This window comes from Anomaloglossus baeobatrachus, chromosome 1 (genome assembly GCF_048569485.1).
Source record: "Anomaloglossus baeobatrachus isolate aAnoBae1 chromosome 1, aAnoBae1.hap1, whole genome shotgun sequence".
Lineage (NCBI taxonomy): Eukaryota > Metazoa > Chordata > Amphibia > Anura > Aromobatidae > Anomaloglossus > Anomaloglossus baeobatrachus.
The window spans coordinates 952,204,270-952,225,264 of NC_134353.1; positions in this window are offsets into that span (position 1 = coordinate 952,204,270).

Below are 20,995 nucleotides of genomic sequence, written 5' to 3' on the forward strand. Positions count from 1 at the left end.
TGACATACGGAATGACACTTGCATCTCACTCCAAGACCGTTCCAGGAGCAACAACTGAGCCATATTTTATACGATGTGAGGGCACCCTAAAGCTGCGGAATTAATGGTGCTATATAAGTGAGTAAAATACATCAATTGAGACACTGTGCAAGAAATAATACAACAGTTACTTTCCAAGACCAGACAGAGAAAACACTGCCAGCAGTCAACAAGGGCGCTCAAGACAGTGAAATCCTAGGACCACTTAATATGGTGGTTTCCTAAAAAGAGCCACTCCTTGGCTAGGTCCTTCCCGGAGGGATATCTGGCTAGTTTCTGTGTTGAGACTCCTAACAGAGGCTCCACAGACTTTTTTTGATTTGCATATTTCCCAGTGGGCAATGCACCTAGGATTTCACGGTCTTGAGCGCCCTTGTTGGCTGCTGGCAGTGTTTTCTCTGGCTGGTCTCCCTGAGATCAGTGATTGTTTTGTCTTGTTGGTCTACTAGGCATTGCTCCCACCTGGCCAGAATCCTACTCCACACTGATGAGGGGCAATACCCCAAAACAGCTGTCTGTGGATGAATACCTGGCCTTGGTAATTCCCTTGTCATATCTTTAAACTTGTCAGAGTTTTATATTGACTAAAAGGGCCACTTAATATGGTGGTTTCCTAAAAAGCCACTCCTTGGCTAGGTCCTTCCCAGAGGGATATCTGGCTAGTTTCTGTGTTGAGACTCCTAACAGAGGCTCCACGGACTTTTTTGATTTGCATACTTTCCAGATAAAGTCACATGTTATACGAAAGTGATGATTTTCCTGTTTACAGTTGTCAATAAATATCACAAGTGGCAAGTAGAATCCGAATAACATCTATATATCCAGCCATGTGCACAGAACATTATACATTAATGTATAATTGTATCCTAAATCTTGTTACCAATAAACAATTTGACCTGATAGACAAAACTGGGTTTAAAGCCAAAATAAATAATTCTTTTTTTTCTTTCAAAATATATTTATTGAAAGGATTTAAAATAAATTAAATATTACAATAAATAGCGGGGACATGCATTGAACAGTCCTCGTTGCATCATCCATATAAGCGCAAATACATCAGATGAAATTTCAATGTACAAGAAACATTGTTATCAGAAAAAGTATTTTCAGGGTTTAAGGTGCATGCAAAAATAAGAAAATACAAAACACAGAAATAAAGCATATTTATTTTGGCTTTAAACCCAGTTTTGTTAATCAGGTGTTATTGATGAGGGGTTAGCCATCAATATTTTTCTTGGCCATTTTTTTTTTTGGTGTTATCTCAATCAACAATTTGCTTTAAAGTATATGGGATTATTCACCTGTTGTCCATTTGATGGTCCGATATTTCATCAGAACTTGCGGAGTTGAGATTGAGCTGGTCGGCATAGTGTGTATAAATATACGAGTTTGTGGCAATTTGTTAGCACATTTCCTAAGTTTTTAAAATTATCCTTAGGTTTGTGTACTACAAATAGGACTTTGAGGTTGTGGTCAAAGGATGATGTTACCACCATCATCAGGATAAAAAACACGTGGAATAGCGCAGAGAGGCAGAGTCCATCTCTCACATTAGAATGGTTGTCCACTACCCTGACTCAGTTATGGTTTTTCTATAAATGCTGAGGGATCGTGCCTCTAAGATCCCACTAAGTCATTTTTTCCAGTTTCATGCTGTTTTATGCCTTTCTGCTTCTCTTCCAGCCCCTGGCATCAGCTCTGCTGTCAGCCACCACCTCCTCTTCCAGATTCTTCTGCTCCCTTCTGACTACATTTCTCATCATCCCTTGTGCTGGGCTGCAGACCAGTGGTGAGAACAGGCCTGTAAGGCTACGTGCTCATGATCAGGGTTCACCGCATTTTGGACATAATAATAATATGATAATAAAGTTTATTTATATAGCACCAACATATTGCACAGCACTTTACAATCCGGTGGGGGGTTGTATAGACAAATACAAAACAAAATAGTACATAATTCAACAGCTACAGTTGGAATGAGGGCCCTGCTCGAAAGCTTACAATCTATGGGGAAGAAGGGGGTCACAAGAGGTGAAGCACACTTGTAGATCTGGCCGGCCATTGTTATGCTAGTTAATTGGTTACATATAAAGATGAATGATCTGGTCTTTAGACAGTCACTTTTTGGGTACCCTTACGTGCTATTTGTTGTATGTAGGATGTGATGACAGACATAGGAGAGAGAAAGTTACGAGTAGCATTTAGAAGGTGGGACGGGGGAGAGTTAGGTTAGTAAGTTAAGATGATACGCTTGTCTGAAGAGATGTGTTTTTAATGTACGCTTAAAAACTTGGGGGCTGGATGTTAGTCGCATTCTTTGGGGTAGTGCATTCCAGAAAACTGGCGCGGCACGAGAAAAGTCTTGGAGACGGAGGTGTGAGGTTCGTATTATGGAGGATCTTGGTCTAAGGGGTACTTTGCACACTACGACATCGCAGGCCAATTGCTGCGATGCCAAGCGCGATAGTCCCCGCCCCCGTTGCAGCAGCGATATCTTGTGATTGCTGCCGTAGTGAACATTATCGCTACGGCAGCTTCACATGCACTTACCTGCCCTGCAACGTCACTCTGGCCGGCGAACCGCCTCCTTCCTAAGGGGGCGTGTCGTGCGGCGTCACAGCGACGTCACACGGCAGGAGGCCAATAGAAGTGGAGGGGCGGAGATGACCGGGACGTAAACATCCCGCCCACCTCCTTCCTTCCGCATAGCCGGCGTGAGCCTTGGGACGCAGGTAGGAGATGTTCCTCGCTCCTGCGGCTACATACACAGCGATGTGTGCGGCCGCAGAGAACGAGGAACAACATCGTACCGTCGCAGCAGGGTAATTATGGAAATGTCGGACCCTACACCGATCATACTATAACGACGCTTTTGCGCTCGTTAATCGTATGTAAAAGGATTCACATACTGCGATGTCGACAGCGACGCTGGATGTACGTCACTTTCGATTTGACCCCACCGACATCGCACCAGCGATGTCGCAGCCTGCAAAGTACCCCTAAGATCATTTGCGGAACAAAGGGGGCGGGTGGGATGATAGACAGAGATGAGGGATGAGATATATGGTGGTGCAGAGCTGTGGAGAGCTTTGTGGGTGAGGGATATGAGTTTGTATTGTATTCTGTAACTGATAGGTAGCCAGTGTAGTGACTGGCATAAGGTAGAGGCATCGATGAAGCGGCTGGACAAGAATATGACCCTGGCTGCTGCCTTCAAGATGGATTGGAGAGGGGAGAGTTTGGTCTGAGGGAGACCAATCAATAAAGAGTTGCAGTAATGCAGGCGGGAATGAATAAGAGCGACATTAAGGGTTTTTGCAGTTTCGAAAGTAAGAAATGTAGACTGGTGGAGGCAGGTTGAACTAGATGGACCTAGGTCTTTTTTCAACCTTAGTAACTATGTAACTAAAAATGATTGGATTCTGGAGATGTTTTTGAGATGTAGGTGACCTGTGCGAGTGAGTGATTGTATATGGGGAATGAAGGAGAGTTCTAAATCAAATATGACGCCAAGACAGCGAGTATGCTGACGTATGTTATCACTGCACACAAAATGCTGCATTGTACAGTAAAAGCACAGTGGATGGGATTTCTATTTCCAATGCCCACTGTGCTTTGTTTTTCCTGCAGCGAAAATTGACCTATGGTGCGGCTTCCCGAAGCCGCAGCATGTCAATTCTACACACTACAGTTCAAAAGTTTGGGGTCACCCAGACAATTTTGTTTACTTTTATTTATCAAATGAGTTGCATGATGAATAGAAAATATAATCCAGACATTGACTAAGTTAGAAATAATCATTTTTACTTGAAATAATAATTTTCTCCTTTGAAGCTTTGCTTTCGGCATAGAATGCTCCTTTGCAGCAATTACAGCTTTGCAGACCTTTGGCATTCTAGCTGTTAATTTGTTGAGGTAATCTGTAGACGCTCGATGAAAAGTGGGCGGTTGCTAGTTTGGAGAGGGGGTAGAGCACCGGAGACCTATGGTGTGGCGATCACCCGCCGGTGGGTGGACTAGGGAAGGGAAAGACTCAGACCCCTGGGTGCTGGGTGTAGGTCAATAGGATCTGAATACTTGTGGTGTTACGGGGCTGTTAGAAGGAACAGGAGAAGGAGGGGGGCCAGTAAGCAGGAGTGACAGTGTGTGAGGAATTATAAACAGAGAGATAAGAGAACTAGCGTACTCCCATGTGTTCTTTAAGGGGTGCTTCACACACAGCGAGATCGCTGCTGAGTCACGTTTTTTGTGACGCAGCAGTGACCTCATTAGCAATCTCGCTGTGTGTGACACTGAGCAGCAATCTGGCCCCTGCTGTGAGATCGCTGCTCGTTACACACAGCCCTGGTTCGTTTTTTTATTGTTGCTCTCCCGCTGTGATGCACAGATCGCTGTGTGTGACAGCGAGAGAGCGACGAAATGAAGCGAGCAGAGAGCAGGAGCCGGCATCTGGCAGCCTGTGGTAAGCTGTAACCAGGGTAAACATCGGGTAACCAAGGTGGTTACCCGATATTTACCTTTGTTACCAGCCTCTGCCGCTCTCACGCTGCCTGTGCTGCCGGCTCCCTGCTCTCTGCACATGTAGCTGCAGTACACATCAGGTTAATTAAGTCGATGTGTACTGTAGCTAGGAGTGCGGGGAGCCAGCGCTAAGCAGTGTGCGCGGCTCCCTGCTCTCTGCACATGTAGCGACGTTATGATTGCTGCTGCATCACTGTGATTGACAGCTAAGCAGCGATCATAACAGCAACTTACTAGGTCGCTGTTACGTCACAGAAAATGGTGACGTAACAGCGACGTAGTTATCGCTGTCGCTATGTGTGAACCCAGCCTAACACATCAACTGCCGTGTTTGAAGCCAGAGAAAAAGGGACGCAAGGAGAAAGAGAGATAAAGTATCCGTGCGTCGGATGCCAAAGAGCGTCCTCCTTATATGACGAGGGGAGAGGGTTCAGGTTGGAGCTGGCCAGTCCAACTGGAAGCACTATGTATACTCTGTTCAAGAAGAAAATGACTATTTTTGCAGGAGCCGAAGACGCTGTCACCCTAGTTAGCAGAAGGGCAGAAATATGTGAAGGATAGTAAGAGGTTGTGAAAATTGGTGGGGTTATCTCCAGGAGCAAGATTGCAGCCCAGTATATGTGTTATAATTGTGGATCACAGATCTCACTCTGTTCCTGTTGTTACTCCCTACTCCCCCTTTACAAGCTGCGGTCCCTATCCCGCCCACTGCTCCACACGTCCCCATGTCAACAACCCCAGCGCCGTTCGTAGCCCCTGTCCCTCCCATTACACCCAAGATGGCGGTATTACACCATCTGGAAGTCAGGTGCCCGACACTTCCTCCTGTGGCGGCCATCTTGCTCCACCCAATAATTGAAATCTTGGGCACAAGAATGCTTATCTGACCAAGCTACCAGCCTCAAGGACGTAATCCAAGAACAAACAGTCAGTTGAAAAGTAAACCTCCAGACTTAAGGGTGCTTTACATGCTGCGACATCGCTAGCGATCTCATTAGCGATGTGACACACTAGATCGCAGATGCGATCTGCCGAGGTCACACATAGATCGTCTTTATAGCGCCGGTCGCGATCTAGCGTGGCACATCGCTAACGAGATCGCTAGCGATGTTGCAGCGTGTAAAGCACCCTTACACAGATGTTTGCCGACCTTGGATTCTCACAGCAAATTAAGCCTCAGGCTCCGCTTCTGTCACAAGAAGATCTCAGGAATACCATCATGAAGACTTGTCCTGAAATTGAAAATGTCCCATTGAAATATGCTATTATTATAGCAAAGAGTTTTCATAAGAATATGAAGCCTTCCAAAAAGACGATGGTCGTCCTGAAGGACGAGGACTCTAGAGACCCTCAATATGTCATGTCTAATGTATCACCATTTTCTATGCAAGCCTCTACCACAATTCCAAAATTATCCTGACCTTGCTTCTGGTGCGAAAGAAAAGAACATATAAAACGTGATTGTCGACCACCGTCCAACAAGTGCTACCCTCGGAATGACAATAGACGACAAAGGAGACAATACTTGGAACCTCAACAAAATGACCAGGATCAAGCCCAACCACAGCTGCAATGATGGTTGGGCATGCCTGAGCCCACCATAGCTTCTACCACAAGTGTCTTTTTACCTTGCTCTACAGTCACCCTACTGGTAGATGAGAACCCAATCAAATTCATGGTGGACACTCATGGTGGACACAGGTGCTGCCAAAACGGTTATAGGACAAGACCTACCCTTGTCTGTACCTCTTACTTCAGACTCTTTTACTTGTGCTGGTGTAGACAGTCCATCTTGAATACAAACATAACCTTAGTTTGAATAAGTGATAATGATGGGGGTTCCGGACTAAGCCACTTATGTAATATACTTTTCCTGGTGGCCGAGGCCCATATAATAAGAGCTGCTTTAATATGTCTTGGTAGTTTTAGTTGGTCTTCTTCCAAATTATTAAAAATAGCCCATTGTGGTTATATTTGGATTGTAGAACTGAATGAACGCTCCCCCAGACCCCCCTAATCTGCGCACGTTCCCAAAGGTGATGGAAATAAGTCTGTCTTCTCTTTGCCATATTTGGAACAATTGTAGTTTGCTCTCAAGTTTATTTTTGACTGAATATAGGGGGTGATGTAGGCCCTATGGAAAATCATTAATGCCATATCTGTGTAACTACTAGCTGACATACATTTTCTTTCAATCAGTGTGGACTTTAAAAAGTCCCCAGTTTCATATTCCGGTATGACCTCCCTCCATTTTAAGGGTCCTCCGATTCTCGCCTCCCACGACCAATGGGGTCTTAATCTCGCATATATGTGACTTGTTGAGAAAACCTGTGTCTTAGCTTGTTTCAAGAATTGTCTACATCTGACCCTTGCTCGGATCTTGGTTTACTAGCTATGCATTTCTGTGCAAAACTACGAGCTTGGAGAAACAAAAAGGGGTTTCCAGCAAAGGTTTGGAAGCGTTGTGGTAGTATTTCATATGGAAGTATTGAATACCCAGAATCCATTACGTCCGCCACAAAGACACACCCCTGCCTTGCTAGTGTGTCATATTGTGTTGGAGTCCTGCCCCTAAGAAATCTCGGGTTCCCTACAAAAGGCTGGAATGGTGTGTTACAGGCGCTAGCCCCACATAATTTCCGTATCCTTCTCCATCCTTGAACTGTCTGCCATATTGTTGGAAGCTCCCTAATCCCATTCGGAACTTCATCACCCTTCAAATGCACTAAAGCTGTTAGGGAAGTGTTGGGGTATAATTGTCGTTCCAATTGAATGTTGGCAAAAAGGGAATTCCCCCTAATCCAGTCCAAAATGTAACGGAAATTTGCAGCAAGGTTGTATTTACTCAAATCTGGCATATTGATGCCTCCCTCCTCCTTGGGTAACTGTAGTTTTGTTAGGCTTATGCGTGTACGTCCCTTATGCCTTCAAATAAATTTGCGGAATGTGGTGTTTAAAAGTTTAACATCAGTTTTATGTAGCAAAAGAGGCAAAGTTTGAAATAGGTATAATATTTTAGGAAAGACTACCATTTTTATTAGGTGGCATTTGCCTGAAAATGAGATGGTTAGATGTTTCCAGGATTGGAGTAGCTGTATCAAAGATGTAATCAGGGGTTTATAGTTAATCTTATATAGTGTTGAAGGATCAGCTAGTAACTGAATGCCTAAGTCTCGTATTTTTCAGTCCGTCTTATACTCCGGTGTTGTCTTACCGGAGGGGGGCAGCAGTGGTGGTGAAGTGGGTCACAGGAGGCAGAGGTTGTGCTGGCAGCGAGTCTGTGGCGGCGTCAGTGGCGGCAACAGAGGGGGCGGGGGGTTTGTGGTGTCAGTGGCGGCAGCAGCAGCGGGTCAGTAGTGGAGCAGGCCGGTGCGGTGAGTGTCCCAGTGTCCGTTGTCCCAGTTTAAATGATGGCGCCTGGAGCGGCACATGCACAGATGGAGCTCTCATCCAATGGCTCCATCTGCGCATGCGCTGACTACCGGAGCGGCAGGTGCACAGATGGAGCTCTCAGCCAAGAGCTCCATCTGCGCACGCGCTGACTCCCGGCACCATCATTTGAACTCGGACACTCACCGCACAGCCACCACAGTCCGCACAGCCGCCCGCACAGAGAAGCAGCTGGCCTCCAGGACTGCTCAGTAGTGAAGCAGGCCGGTGCGGGGAGTGTCTCAGTGTCCGCGGTCCCAATTTAAATGATGGCGCCGGTAGCGGCGCATGCGCAGATGGAGCTCTCATCCAAGAGCTCCATCTGCGCACGCACTGACTCCCGGCATCATCATTTGAACTCGGACACTCACCGCAGTGCGTACAGCCGAACACCCACCCGCACAGCCGAACGCCAGCCCGCACAGAGGGGGAGCCGACACCGACATGCACCCGGCCGCCGGCACACAGCCAAAAGCACCCGGCCGCCCGCGCGCAGCCACAGACACCCGGCCACCCAAACGCACCCGGTCGCCGCACAGACAGCCCCCCCCCCCCGTAAGCTATATTCGGGTTTTAAGACGCACCCCTCATTTTACTCCCAAATTTTTGGGAGGAAAAGTGCGTCTTATAATCCGAAAAATACGGTATCTGTTAGGTCCTGGTGGTGGATTTGTGCACCGGACTCCCCCAGTGAGGCAACCCGGAGCTAACCCCTGTACAGGGACTGTCCGATCACCCCACCAGAGGGCCTAGATGCACGGTAGCCGGAGCACTAGTGGTACAGGATCAGCGTCCTTCAGGAAACTGGTATGAAGATGTCTTTGGGGCCACGGAGCTCCTGGAGGCAGTCCAGATGACGGGACTCAGGTTCAGGTGCCAGGTAGAGTCGTCTGGCGGGATCTGCGTCCAGCTGGACGAGAGGGCAGAGGTCACCAGATGAAGTCGGGGATCGGAAACGGGTTCAGGCTGAAGGAGATGGTGGGGTTCACAGCCGACAGTCACCGGAAGACTTCCTGGGCAAGCCGTGGTCAGGACCGGGTTAGAGTGGCAGGACTGGCTCTCCAAAAGACACAGGGTTAATAAGAGACAAGGCAAGAGCGGACCTGAACACCTAGCTAGAGAAACACGTTGATCAAGCACCACCCACATGGAAAGGAAGTCCTAATATACCCTGTACCTGTAATTGGCAATATCCTGTTTCTGGGATGCTGGCCCTTTAAGAAGAGTTCAGTGACCGCGCGCACGCCCTAATGCGCATGCGCAAGGCCTGTGTGCCAGAGACCAGAGCAGGAAGCGGTGCAGAGGATGCAGGAGAGCCCGACTGTGTCCTGGGTCGCAGGGGAATGCCGGGACCGGAGGACCGGAAGCTCGGGGGACGCAGAAGAGGGAGAGTGAGCCAAGGAGCCATGGACAGGGGGACCGGGGACCGGAACGGGGGGTGGGAGGCGGCGTCGGGACCCAGGGAGTGTGACAGTATCTTATTGCGTTTGTGGTCCATTTCAAAGGGAATGAAGAATTATCACTCCTTCTAGATTTGAAAAGTGCCAACGTCTCTGATTTACTATAATTAGTTTTAAACCCCGTGGTCTCTACAAAATCTTTTAGCATATTCATTATTCCCGGTATTGCTTGTGTAAGATTAGCTATAAATAACAGTATATCATCCGTAAAGGCCAGGATCTTTACTGATGTTGATCCTACCTGTGCTCCTTGAAATGATGGTAAATTTTGCAGGGCTCTCAACAAGGGATCAAGAGCCAGATTAAAGAGCAGAGGTGACAACAGACACCCCTGCCTTGTCCCTCATTGAATTTTGAAAGGCCTCGAAGGTGCGCTATTTATTGACATTTTAGACATCGGTTCTTTATAAATTATTCTGATTGCTTCGCAGAACCAAGGACCAAACTGTCTACAGCTCAGAAGGTTATGCAGATAATCCCATGAGACTATCAAAAGCCTTGTCTGCATCTAGGCTTACTATTAGTTGTTTGGTATGTCTATGTAGTCTGCCATACGATATTACTCCTATCGCCGTTCTGATGTTATATGTGACAGACTTGCCATGTACAAATCCTGTCTGACAGGGGAGTATGAGGTCCGGGATTATCTGCTGTAACCTGGTTGCCAGAATTTTGGTGAAAATTTTGAAATCCGAATTTAGGAGAGATATAGGTCTACAACCTTCCACCTGCAGAGGGTCTTGCCTGGCTTGGGTAAAACTATAATGCTTGATTAAATCCGTCTGGGATTATTTTGGATTGGACTATATTATTGAGCATTGTGCATAAGTGTGGGCTTATTAAGGGACCCAGAATCTTATAATAATCATTGCTGAATCCATCTGGACCCGGTGCTTTAGCTATTTTGAGGGTGGCTATGGTTTGTATAATTTCCAATATATGTATGGGGTTGTTAAGTAGAATTCTTTGTTCTGTTGTTAATGTTGGGGCCAGTGTATCTGTGAAGCCCTGGGTAACCTCATTACCTTCAGGCTCTCCACGTGGAGGGATCTTCTGGTCACAGGTAGGATCAAATTGACTTCTATGGGAATTCCGTAACGCCACTCTCAGTATTGCGGTCAGGGGACCGCCGCTGCAGAGGAGGGTGTTGACTGGGGCTGGTGTTAGATGCAGCCAGATGTTGTGGCCCCCTGAGAGTGAGGCTAGCCCCAGGGTCCAGTGTAAGTGGGTAGAACTACAAGAAGCAGAATGACTCAGCCGCACACCCCTTTCAGGGGTTTTACTCACATTAGGTGGCAGAGTGAGTAACCCGGGCGTAGCTGGGATGAACCAGGCTGGAACCAGGTATCCTTCCGGCTGGCTGATGAGGGTGACTACCAACTCGCCTTCCTTAGCCCTGTGTCTTTTGTGGTGACCCCGACTTGAAGTCCCTACCCAGGGAAGTCGCTACTGTCTTTCTCCTGCTTGCAGCCTGGACCAGGTCACTCTGGCTGCTTGCCTCCTGTGAACTAAGGGCCCTCTCTTCGCTAAGTGGCTCCGGACTCCGTTGTGGTGGCGAGGGCAGTAAGTACTCCCACCTGCAGATTGAGCAGGACAACTAAATGGCCCCCTGCTCTGGGGAACCTGCAACCTGTATGGGCCTGGTACCGACCTGGCAGTCCCCGTACCCAGCTATGGCGTTGCTCTCTCTAGCCTTGGGGTAGATTTTGGGTGCTACTGCCAGGTGACCAATCTCCCCCCCCCCCCCCCCCGTTGGTAGTCACTGCGCGTACGCTGTCAGCTTCGTCACAGCCTGCAGGGTTTGCTTCTACATCTGCTCTCCCTGAGCTGTACTAACTGGCTCACTAGTGGGTCCTGCACATCTGCTCTCCCTGAGCTCTACTCCAGACTCCCCCTTCTCCTCTCTCTCTACCTCCTTTTTCCACTGTGCCTGCCTACAAAACCTAGCAACCAGGCTCTCCACCACACCCCCTGAGTGGACATGGAGGCTCCGCCCCCTCCTGGAATCTCTCAGGCGTCCCTTCAAAGGTAAATGTGTGAGGCCTGATTACTATGCGCCTGTAGTCACACCTCGGTCAGCCTTCTGGTTTACCTGTATTGTACTGCCCCCAGTATGGGTGCAGTACTCAGTGGTGCCTGACCAGGTCAGAGGCGCCACATATCACCTAAGAAATGTGATCCTCCGTTCCTTTCTCCCGATTGTGCCCTGTATAGAGAGCTAAAGAAGGCTCTAAATTCCTCCGGTATCTCCCCGTCCTATGACACTATCGTGCCATCCTTTTTTTTTTTTAATTCTGTGAATTCTGGTGGCCGTTCTAAAGGGTTTTGTAAGGGAAGCTAATAACCTGCCCGGTAGTCTACGTTATAAAGTTCAGTTTCGTGAGCCAACGTGTCCGCTGCTTCTTTTGCTTTTATAAATCATTGTTTGGTTACAGGGGAATTGTTTATTTTAAATTGTTTGTATGCCTGTGTAAGTAATTTTTGGGACAATAGTGTTAGTTCCAACAATTTTTTACGTTTATGACTAACATGGGAGATTATATGGCCGCCTATCACCGCCCTTGGAGGCTGCCCAAAACAGATTTGTGTTTTCTCTATGTTCGCTGTTGTCATTCTCATAAAAGCTCCAATAATTCTGTACAGACCTTTTAAAATCTTCACAGTGATATAAATATGATGGGAACCTCCACCTTCTTTCCCGTACCACCACATTTGTTAGTGAAGTTTTAAAAGTAAGTGATGCATGATCCGATATGTATATGTCCAAAATACAGGAGGATATTAGATGTGGAAACAGCGGCGTGCTTATCAGCCAATAATCTATTCTGGCATGTGTATTATGGACATGTGAGTAGTGCGAGTAATCTTTATCTATTGGGTGTTGTAACCGCCATACATCTACCACCTCCACATGGTCCATAATATATTGTAAACAATTATGTGTACTGGATAGTCCAGCTGACTGGGCAACTGATTTATCTAGGACTGCGTCGTGGACCTCATTAAACCCTTCACGACCGCGGGCAGTAAAATTACGTCCTATTTTAACGTGACTTAACGACCAGGGACGTGACTTTACTACCTAAAGTTCATTTGATTGCCGTGGCCATAGCAACGGCTTTCAAATGATGTTCCCTGCTGTTTCTTACAGCAGGGGACCCTTGTTTGACCCCAGGGGGGGTGGCATCGCCACCCCCCATAGACGATCGATGTGATTGGCTGTTCAAATCTGAACCGCCAACCACATCGTTCGCACCGATTTCGGCAAAAATAATGCCTGAATTAGTGTGATCCTGTGAGATCCGGCTATGAGGTGCTGTAGTAGGTGCAGCAGATCATAGCTGGACCTCAAACATGTCGCCCCCAGCCCCTGCAGCACTGATTGGAGCGATCGTGCTATGACGCGCAATCGCTCCAATCAGTGTGAAGTGGGGCGGTCTGATCTGCAGGTGGCCGCCTTCCCCAGGCCTTTGCTGGTCTGGGAAGCCCTCCCCCAACATGTCTGCAGTGTGCACTGGCTGGTATTTGTGGTAACACGCCACCGCTCCCGCCGCTAGTGTCACCGCTCCAGCTCCTGCTCTACATGAGTATTCCGCTCCCCTTGCAGCCCGTGCATGCTCCCGCGATGGCCCCTGCGTGCTCCCGTGATGGCCCCTGCCCGTGCCCCCCGCGATCTGCCCCCCATGCCCCGATCTGCCCCCCGACATCTCGATCTGCTCCCCCTGCGATCTGCCTGCCTCCTCTGTGATTTCTATTCTGCTTCCTTCCGTCTGCCTTTGCTTCTCCGGTATCCCCCTCTGCTCTCCCCCCTCCCCATCTACTCTCCCCCCTCCCCATCTGCTCTCTTCCTCCCCCTCTGCTCTCCCCTTGACGTTCACTTAGGTCGTCCGAGGTCTTCACTGGCCCGATCACATCTGCCTCCATCGCTGGGTCCTTCTTCCTGGGTCTTCTGCTGATCTGTCCAACGTCCTGCCTGCTGCTCCTGTACAGCTGTCTATCTCGCTTGCCTTCTGTTCCTCCTGCAGTTCTTCTGGTCAGTGATCCTCCTGCAAATCCTATGGGTACTGTGAGTATAACTTTTTTTTTCCTGTATCCCCTGTCCATTTTTACACCTCATCTGTCCGTGCATCCCACCGAGCACTGATCAGGGATGAAGATAACGGATCTGCATCCGTGGTCAATTTTTGCCGTGACTTTTTTCCGTATCCGTGACGCTTTTTGTTTCGCATCCATCCGTGCGTCCCGACGACCGCTGATCAGGGATGCACATAACGGATCGTCATCCCTGCTCAATTTTTGGCGTGACTTTTTTTTTTTACGGATCCCGACGCTTTTTATATCTCATCTGAACGTGCGTCCTGCAGCGGCCGATTAGTGCACCGCGTCTGTGCATTTGAAAAGTAAAATGGCATTCCTTCTCTTCTGAGCCCCGCCATGCACCCAAACAATTGTTTTCTACCACATATGAGGTATCTGCATACTCAGGAAAAATTGCACAATACGTTTAATGGTGCATTTTTTCCTGATACCGTTGTGAAAAAAAAAGCTACCTGGTTGATGCAAAAATTTTGTGGTAAAAAAAAAAATTTTCACGGTTTAACGTTATCAACTTCTGTGGAGCCCCTGGGGGTACAAGGGGCTCACCAAACATCTAGATAAATTCCTTGAGGGGTCTAGTTCCAAAATGGGTTAATTTGTGGGGGAGCTCCACTGTTTAGGCACCTCAGGGGGTCTCCAAACGTGACATGGCGTCCGCTAATGATTCCAACCAATTTTGCTGTCAAATGGTGCTCCTTCTCTTCCGAGCCCCGCTGTGCGCCCAAACAATTACTTTCCACCACATGTGAGGTATCTTCGTACTCAGGAGAAATTGCACAATACATTTTATGGTGCATTTTTTCCTGATACCCTTGTGAAAAAAAGCTACCTAGTTGAAGCAACAGTTTTGTGGTAAAACATTTTTTTCTTTTCATGGCTCAACGTTATAAACTTCTGTGAAGACCCCAGGGGTTCAAAGTGCTCACTAAACATCTAGAAAAATTACTTGAGGGCTCTAGTTTCCAAAATGGGGTCACTTGTGGGGGAGCTCCATTGTTTAGGCACCTCAGGGGGTCTTCAAACCCGACATGGCGTCCACTAATGAGTGCAGCTAATTTTGCGTTCAAAAATTCAAATGGTGCTCCTTCCCTTTCGACCTCTGCCGTGCTCCCAAAGAATTGATTTTTACCACATATGAGGTATCGGCGTAGTCAGGAGAAAATGCACAATAAATTGTAGGGTGCACTTTCTCTTTACTCCCTTGTGAAAATGAAAATGTTATGGCTAAAGTAACATTTTTGTGTTAAAAAGTAAAATTTTCATTTTTTCCTTCCACATTGCTTTGGTTGCGGTGAAGCACCTAAAGGGTTAATAAACTTCTTGGATGTGGTTTTGAGCAGTGTGAGGGGTGCAGTTTTTAGAATGGGGTCACTTTTGGGTATTTTCCATCACCTCGGCCTCTCAAAGTCATTTCAAATGTGATGTGGTCCCTAAAAAAAATTCTTTTGTAAATTTTGTTGGAAAAATGAGAAATTGCTGATAAACTTTGACCCCTTCTAACTTCCTAACGAATTTTTTTTTTTTTTTTTAAATTGCGCTGATGTAAAGTAGACAAGTGGGAAATCTTGTTTAGTAACTATTTTGTGTGACATCTCTCAGATTTATGGGCATACATTTTCAAAGTTTAAAAATTGCGAAATTTTCGCAAAATTTCCGAAATTTTCACAAATTAACGCAAAAATTATCGGCCTAAATATACCACTGACATGAAGTATAATATGTCACGAAAAAACAGTCTCAGAATCGCCAGAATCCGTTGAAGCGTTCCAGAGTTATAACCTGTCAAAGTGACACTGGTCAGAATTGCAAAAAATGGCCCGTCATTAGGGTGTTTTAGTGGCCGGGGGTGAAGGGGTTAAAGTCTCCTCCTATAATTAGATTAGGTGTCTCCCATCCTGCTATGCAATCCAACAACAGCACGAAATTGGGGGTCCGGCCCATTAGGTGCAAATACATTCACTAGGCTATAAATTGTACCCTCCATAGTAATTTTAACCAGGAGAAATCTTCCCATGGGGTCCTCTATCACTTCAATTACATCATTCATGACTAATGTGTCTGTTAATATAGCTACCCCTCTCTGTTTCCTGGTGTATGAAGCCTCTGCACATGTGACATACTTCTTGCTACGAAGAAGCGGGTGATTACCTTTAATCCAGCATGTCTCCTGTAGGAAAACAATATGAAAGTCTGAGCGATGCAAATAGTTTGAGACTTTTTTTTTTCTTTTTACCGGCGAGTTTAAACCATTAACATTCCATGAACACCAGTGGAGTGATAGTAGTGTGGATGTACCGCCCCACGCTCGGCTGCAGCCGAGCCGCTCTGGTTCGGGCTCGCTGGTCGGTGGCTCGAGCGCCTCCGGACCCGGGGGTCACGTCGCTCTGGAAGGCTGCTGGCGCTACGCGGAGGGGTGGTGAGTTGGTTCTCGGCCGGGGCCGTGGTTTGTGTGATAAGTTCGTGACGCCACCCACGGGTTGTGGTGAAGGTGGACACCACCGCTGCCGTTGACTAGGCTCCCGGAGATGGTGTTGTGCAGCCTGGTGTTGACCCCTCCAAGGGTAGGGGGTGATGGTCCTGGGGCCCGGTGGGTTTGGAGATGCGGGGCAGTGCGGTGTGGTACGCGGCCCGAAGGCACTGTTGTACTCACTATGACAGATACACTCTGGTAAACCAAGAATAGATAGTGGTCGGTGCCCGCAGCGTCTTATCCCCACACACGGTTCGGTGGCTCCCGCCTTTCTCCTGCACCTCTTTAGTAGATTTTGACTCCTTATGCCTAAGCAACGGTAGTCTGCTCCCTGACGTTGTGTGTGCCGGGGGAGCCCTTGTGCCTGCAGACGCTGGCCCATGGGATCTCTCTGCCTGAGCGGTGGCTTTCTATCCCCCTCGTTGGGCTGTTGCCTTGAGTCGGGACTTGGGTGGGAAATAATCTAAGGTCCAGACCTCAATCAGTGAATTCGACTTGGTCCAGTGGCTTCTGGGCCTCGTACTGGGTCTGAGTACCCCTCCTAGTGCTCCGGTTTCCAGTCGGTTCCCCGGTTCGGTACCGGCGGGCCACTACCCTGTCCCGGTCCCTTACGGTTCCACCGCCGTCTTCCCAGCTCCTGCGGGCAGCAACCACCGTCCGCCTCCTGGCCACAGGGTATCTGGGCTACGACCCAAACCCCTGACAAATGTTTACTTCTCCTAACGCCTCTCGACACTCCTACTCCTTTCCTTTCCCTCACAACTCTCTAACTGTGTTGTTTTCCCGCCTCGGACCATGCGAACTCCTCGGTGGGCGTGGCCAACCACCTGGCTCCGCCCCCTGGTGTGAACATCAGGACCCGAGAGGGGTGACTCAGGGTTTTAGGTTGGCAGATGTTACCTTATTGGTGGGATGGGTGTAGTGTAAGGGCCTGCCTGTGACTACCTGGCTAGTCCAGGGCATCACATTCCTCCTTGGTTTAATGCAGACCGTCCGCGGGCTGCCCGACCACCACCGGTTTATTTTTGTTTGCTGTAACTGTAAAAGGTAAAACGGGAAAACAGATACAAGTATACTAAACTTTTTACAATGCAAGCATATTTTTCAAATCTTCCCTTACGGGAGGCACATTCTTTAACGTTACATGAAAACATTTTTATTAAAGTAATGGGACCGGGTCCTTCCGCTTGCCCACCCAAGCAAACCTAAACCTTGATGCTGCCTCTAAAAACCAGGTCAGCACCCCTTTTCCCCAGTCCAGGAACAGGTCAAGGCTCGGGTATTGCCCATACGGGCCGGGTATAAAGTTCCATACCCGGCAGTCTCTCAGAGGCCCAACATCCAGGGGACCCCTGGACCCGGAGGGTTGTCACCGGTTACGTTGGTGACAGGACCCCGGCCTCCTCTGCCGCAGGCCCTTCCTCCAACCAGCCTCTCCGGAGACCGTAGACGGGAACGGTGGTCCGGGAATTTGTGGCGCCCCTGAGGCTTCCGTCGCCACAGAGACATTGCACCTCAGCCGAGGTGTGATGTCCCATCCTGGGTAAGGACAGGGGTAAACGCCGGTTCACAGGCAAATTCACACTACACCCATTGCTAGGCACATACAGGGACCGGAGATAGTGGCAGCTACCCCCATGCTGCATGCTGGGGGGGCCGTAAGACCCATCTCTTCTTCCATAGGATGGGGCCTGGCAACAAGGAAAGTGGGAGGAGCCAACAGAGAGTAGAGTAGATACAGGGAGTTCCAAGACAGAGAGTTAGTCAGGAGAAGGAGAGGGAGGTAGTTACCTCAGCAGAGCAGAGCAAAAGTGATTGAAAGAGAAGCTTCCTGGTGGAGACCCTGGGGCCCAGCTAGGCCCAGGTGACACCACAGACAGTAAAGAAGGGATTCCAGGGCCACAGAAGGCTTTGTAGCTCGTGGCCTGTTCCACTAGGACATCATGTGGAGGGATCCGGCTGCATCCAGGGACGGTCCCTAGAAACTAAGGAAAGAAAAGAACATTTCCAAAGTAAACACCGAAGGCCCAGGGTGGCTGCAAGCGCCCAGGGCCACATCCCACTGTAGATCCCCTGGGTCAAGACCCAGTAAGGCAAGCCTTCTTGACCAGAACCTATGGTGGAGGCCGAGACAGGTCTATCCAGAAAGGTCAAGGCTTTGAAGACAGCCGAGGGAAGGGACACAACTAAAGGGTGCACCGGCATTTACTCCCAGAACTACCCAGGATCGGCGGAGGTCCCAGACAGGAGATCCCAACACACCAGTGGGCAACCGGACAGCTGCCGTGTTAAAAGAACAATAGTGAGTAAAACCTGGAAACTGCACCCCCTGGTGTTGCCTCCTTTATTTTGCCTTGCACCGCACCCTTTCCAAGCACCATAGACTGTCACGAGCACCAACAGTTTCCCCGGGGTACTGCTCCACCTGTGGGGAGCAGGACCATCCAAGCTGCCATTCCACCAGCCCCGGAGGCCCCATACAGCAGCGGCGGCTTAATAGCCGCAAACCACAGGTGGCAACACGAATATAAACTTTAATAATCACCCCCAACACAGCCGCCATATTAGTTGACCCCGCCAGGGTCACGGAGTCGGGCCCCGCCACCACTGACTACTCCCCGGACTAGTCCGGCCCGGCACCTGGTGTCCCAGAGCCCTGGGGTGGGCAAGTCAAATTATTTACAAACCCAATAGTTTTTGGGTGGCCTGCGAGGTCTCAGCCGTGTTCATTTTAACGGGGCATGAACGGGGGCAAACAGGGTCCCAACGGGGACAACAATTAGCTGGGGTAGCTTGGAACTGCTACCCTTCTACTCATCTTCGTATTCAGCTTCCACCGTGACCTCAGGGCTGTATGGTGGGGGAGGGAACTGGAGGCGCTCCTTCCTTTTCACACTGAGGGCAAACCAGCCCCTCTCCTCGCAATGCCGGATGTAGGTCACAAGGTCAACGGGCACTAGGTCACGGTCCGGGTGACCCACAGGCAGGTGCGGATACACGTCCCGGCGGGACACAAACACCTCCGCCTCCAGGCCGGGCTCGTAAATGAATCCCCATCCACGATCGGGGTCAAACCGCCGGACCTGGCCTTCGTAAATGGGGCTCCGCACCCGATAGGTGGCAGGCCTGATTGTCCTTTTCCCGGATGGTATGGGCTAGGATGTCGACTCTCCTTTTCTCTTGGGCCTCGATCTCCCGGCCCAGCTGGTTTGGCCGCCGCTCCCAAAACGGGGCATCTGCCTGCCCTGGGTCTCTTTGTGCTGGGGTGTGGCCCAGCCGGAGCTCCCCGATGTTGGCCACGACCGACACCCTCTGTGGGGAACCCCGCTGTGTCGTTGCCGACTCTGCTGCCTCGCAGCAGCCACCCCGCGGGACCTCAGCCGAGGCCTGAGACCTGGGAACGACCAGCCTCACCTGCTGGGCCTTCTTCCGAGCAGCGCCCACTTCCCTCGTGGCCGGGCGGATTGCCGGTGCCGGGACCTCCTCGGGCGCGACTTCCTCCAGGACTGGCGGGACCACCTCAAGGTCGGGCACCTTCCAGGGGTTGTTTTTCCGGGGCAGCGATATTGGTGCAGGCCGCTCATACGGCCGTCCGCGGGCTGCCTCCACACGTGGATCCTCGTGGGCGTCTGGGATGGATTCCGCCACCGATGTCGGAGTGGTGAACCGGGTGGAGAGGCAGCAGCAACCGCTACGGGCAGCGAGGGCAGCAGCATGGAGGGCGGGAGCAGACCGGGTCCCTCAGCCGCAGCGGCCGGTCCCTCAGGGACATAGGGGCGTGGGTCGTGTGCCCGCTCTTCCAAAACTGTCGCCACTTTGCGTGCCCGCACGGCGGCGGCTATCCCCTCCATCTCGGCCGCCCATCGCTCCAGGAGGAAACGCACCTGCGCTTGGAGATGTCAGCACATCTGTGCGGTCCGGGCCTCCACCCACGCCGCTGTTCTAGGCGCTGGCTCCAGGATCTCGGGCTTGCCAGACGGGGCGGACATTGTGCACACTCGGGGTCCAGGAACACAACGGGTGGAGGGGTCCTGGAGTCCCTGCCCTGTATCCACTTGGTCACATGGCAGGCAATCTTCACCCGCCCCCCATTGGTCTTTTCGCGGCACTCGGCACTTCTTCAGCTCAGCTTCACTTTTCAGCCGCTCACTTTCCTGCACCGCTCTGTTCCCAGGGGGCGGGGCTTCACCTTCCCGCTCTTTCTGTAAAGAAGACGGCTTTGGCGGGAAACTTCGCGCCCAAAGATGGCGGATTCTGCAAATTTTCAACAGGACTTCTACTTCAAGGCGCACTTCCACTGGTAAGTGGTTCAATCCTGTTTGTGACGCCAGAAGAGTTGATGTGTACCGCCCCGAGCTCGGCTGCAGCCGAGCCGCTCGGGTCCGGGCTCGCTGGTCGGTGGCTCGAGCGCCTCCAGACCCGGGGTCACGTCGCTCTGGAAGGGTGCTGGCACTACGCGGAGGGGTGGTGAGTTGGTTCACGGCCGGGGCCATGGTTTGTGTGATAACTTCGTGACACCACCCACGGGTTGTGGTGAATGTGGACATCACCGCTGTCATTGACTAGGCTCCCAGGGATGGTGTTGTGCAGCCTGGTGTTGACCCCTCCGTGGGTAGGGGGTGATGGTCTCGGGGCCCGGTGGGTTTGGAGGTGCGGTATGGTGCGGTGCGGTATGGTGCGGTGCGGTATGGTGCGGTGCGGTGCGCGGCCCGAAGGCACTGTTGTTCTGTTGTATGACAGATACACCGGAGTCTCTGGTAAACCAAGAAAAGATGGTGGTCGGTGCCCGCAGCCGGCTGCGTCTTTTCCCCCACATGGTTAAGTGGCTCCCGCCTTTCTCCTGCACCTCTTTAATAGATTTTGACTCCTTATGCCTGAGTAACGGTAGTACGCTCCCTGATGTTGTGTGTCGGGGGAGCCCTTTTGCCCGCAGACACTGGCCTGTGGGATCTCTCTGCCTGAGCGGTGGCTTTCTATC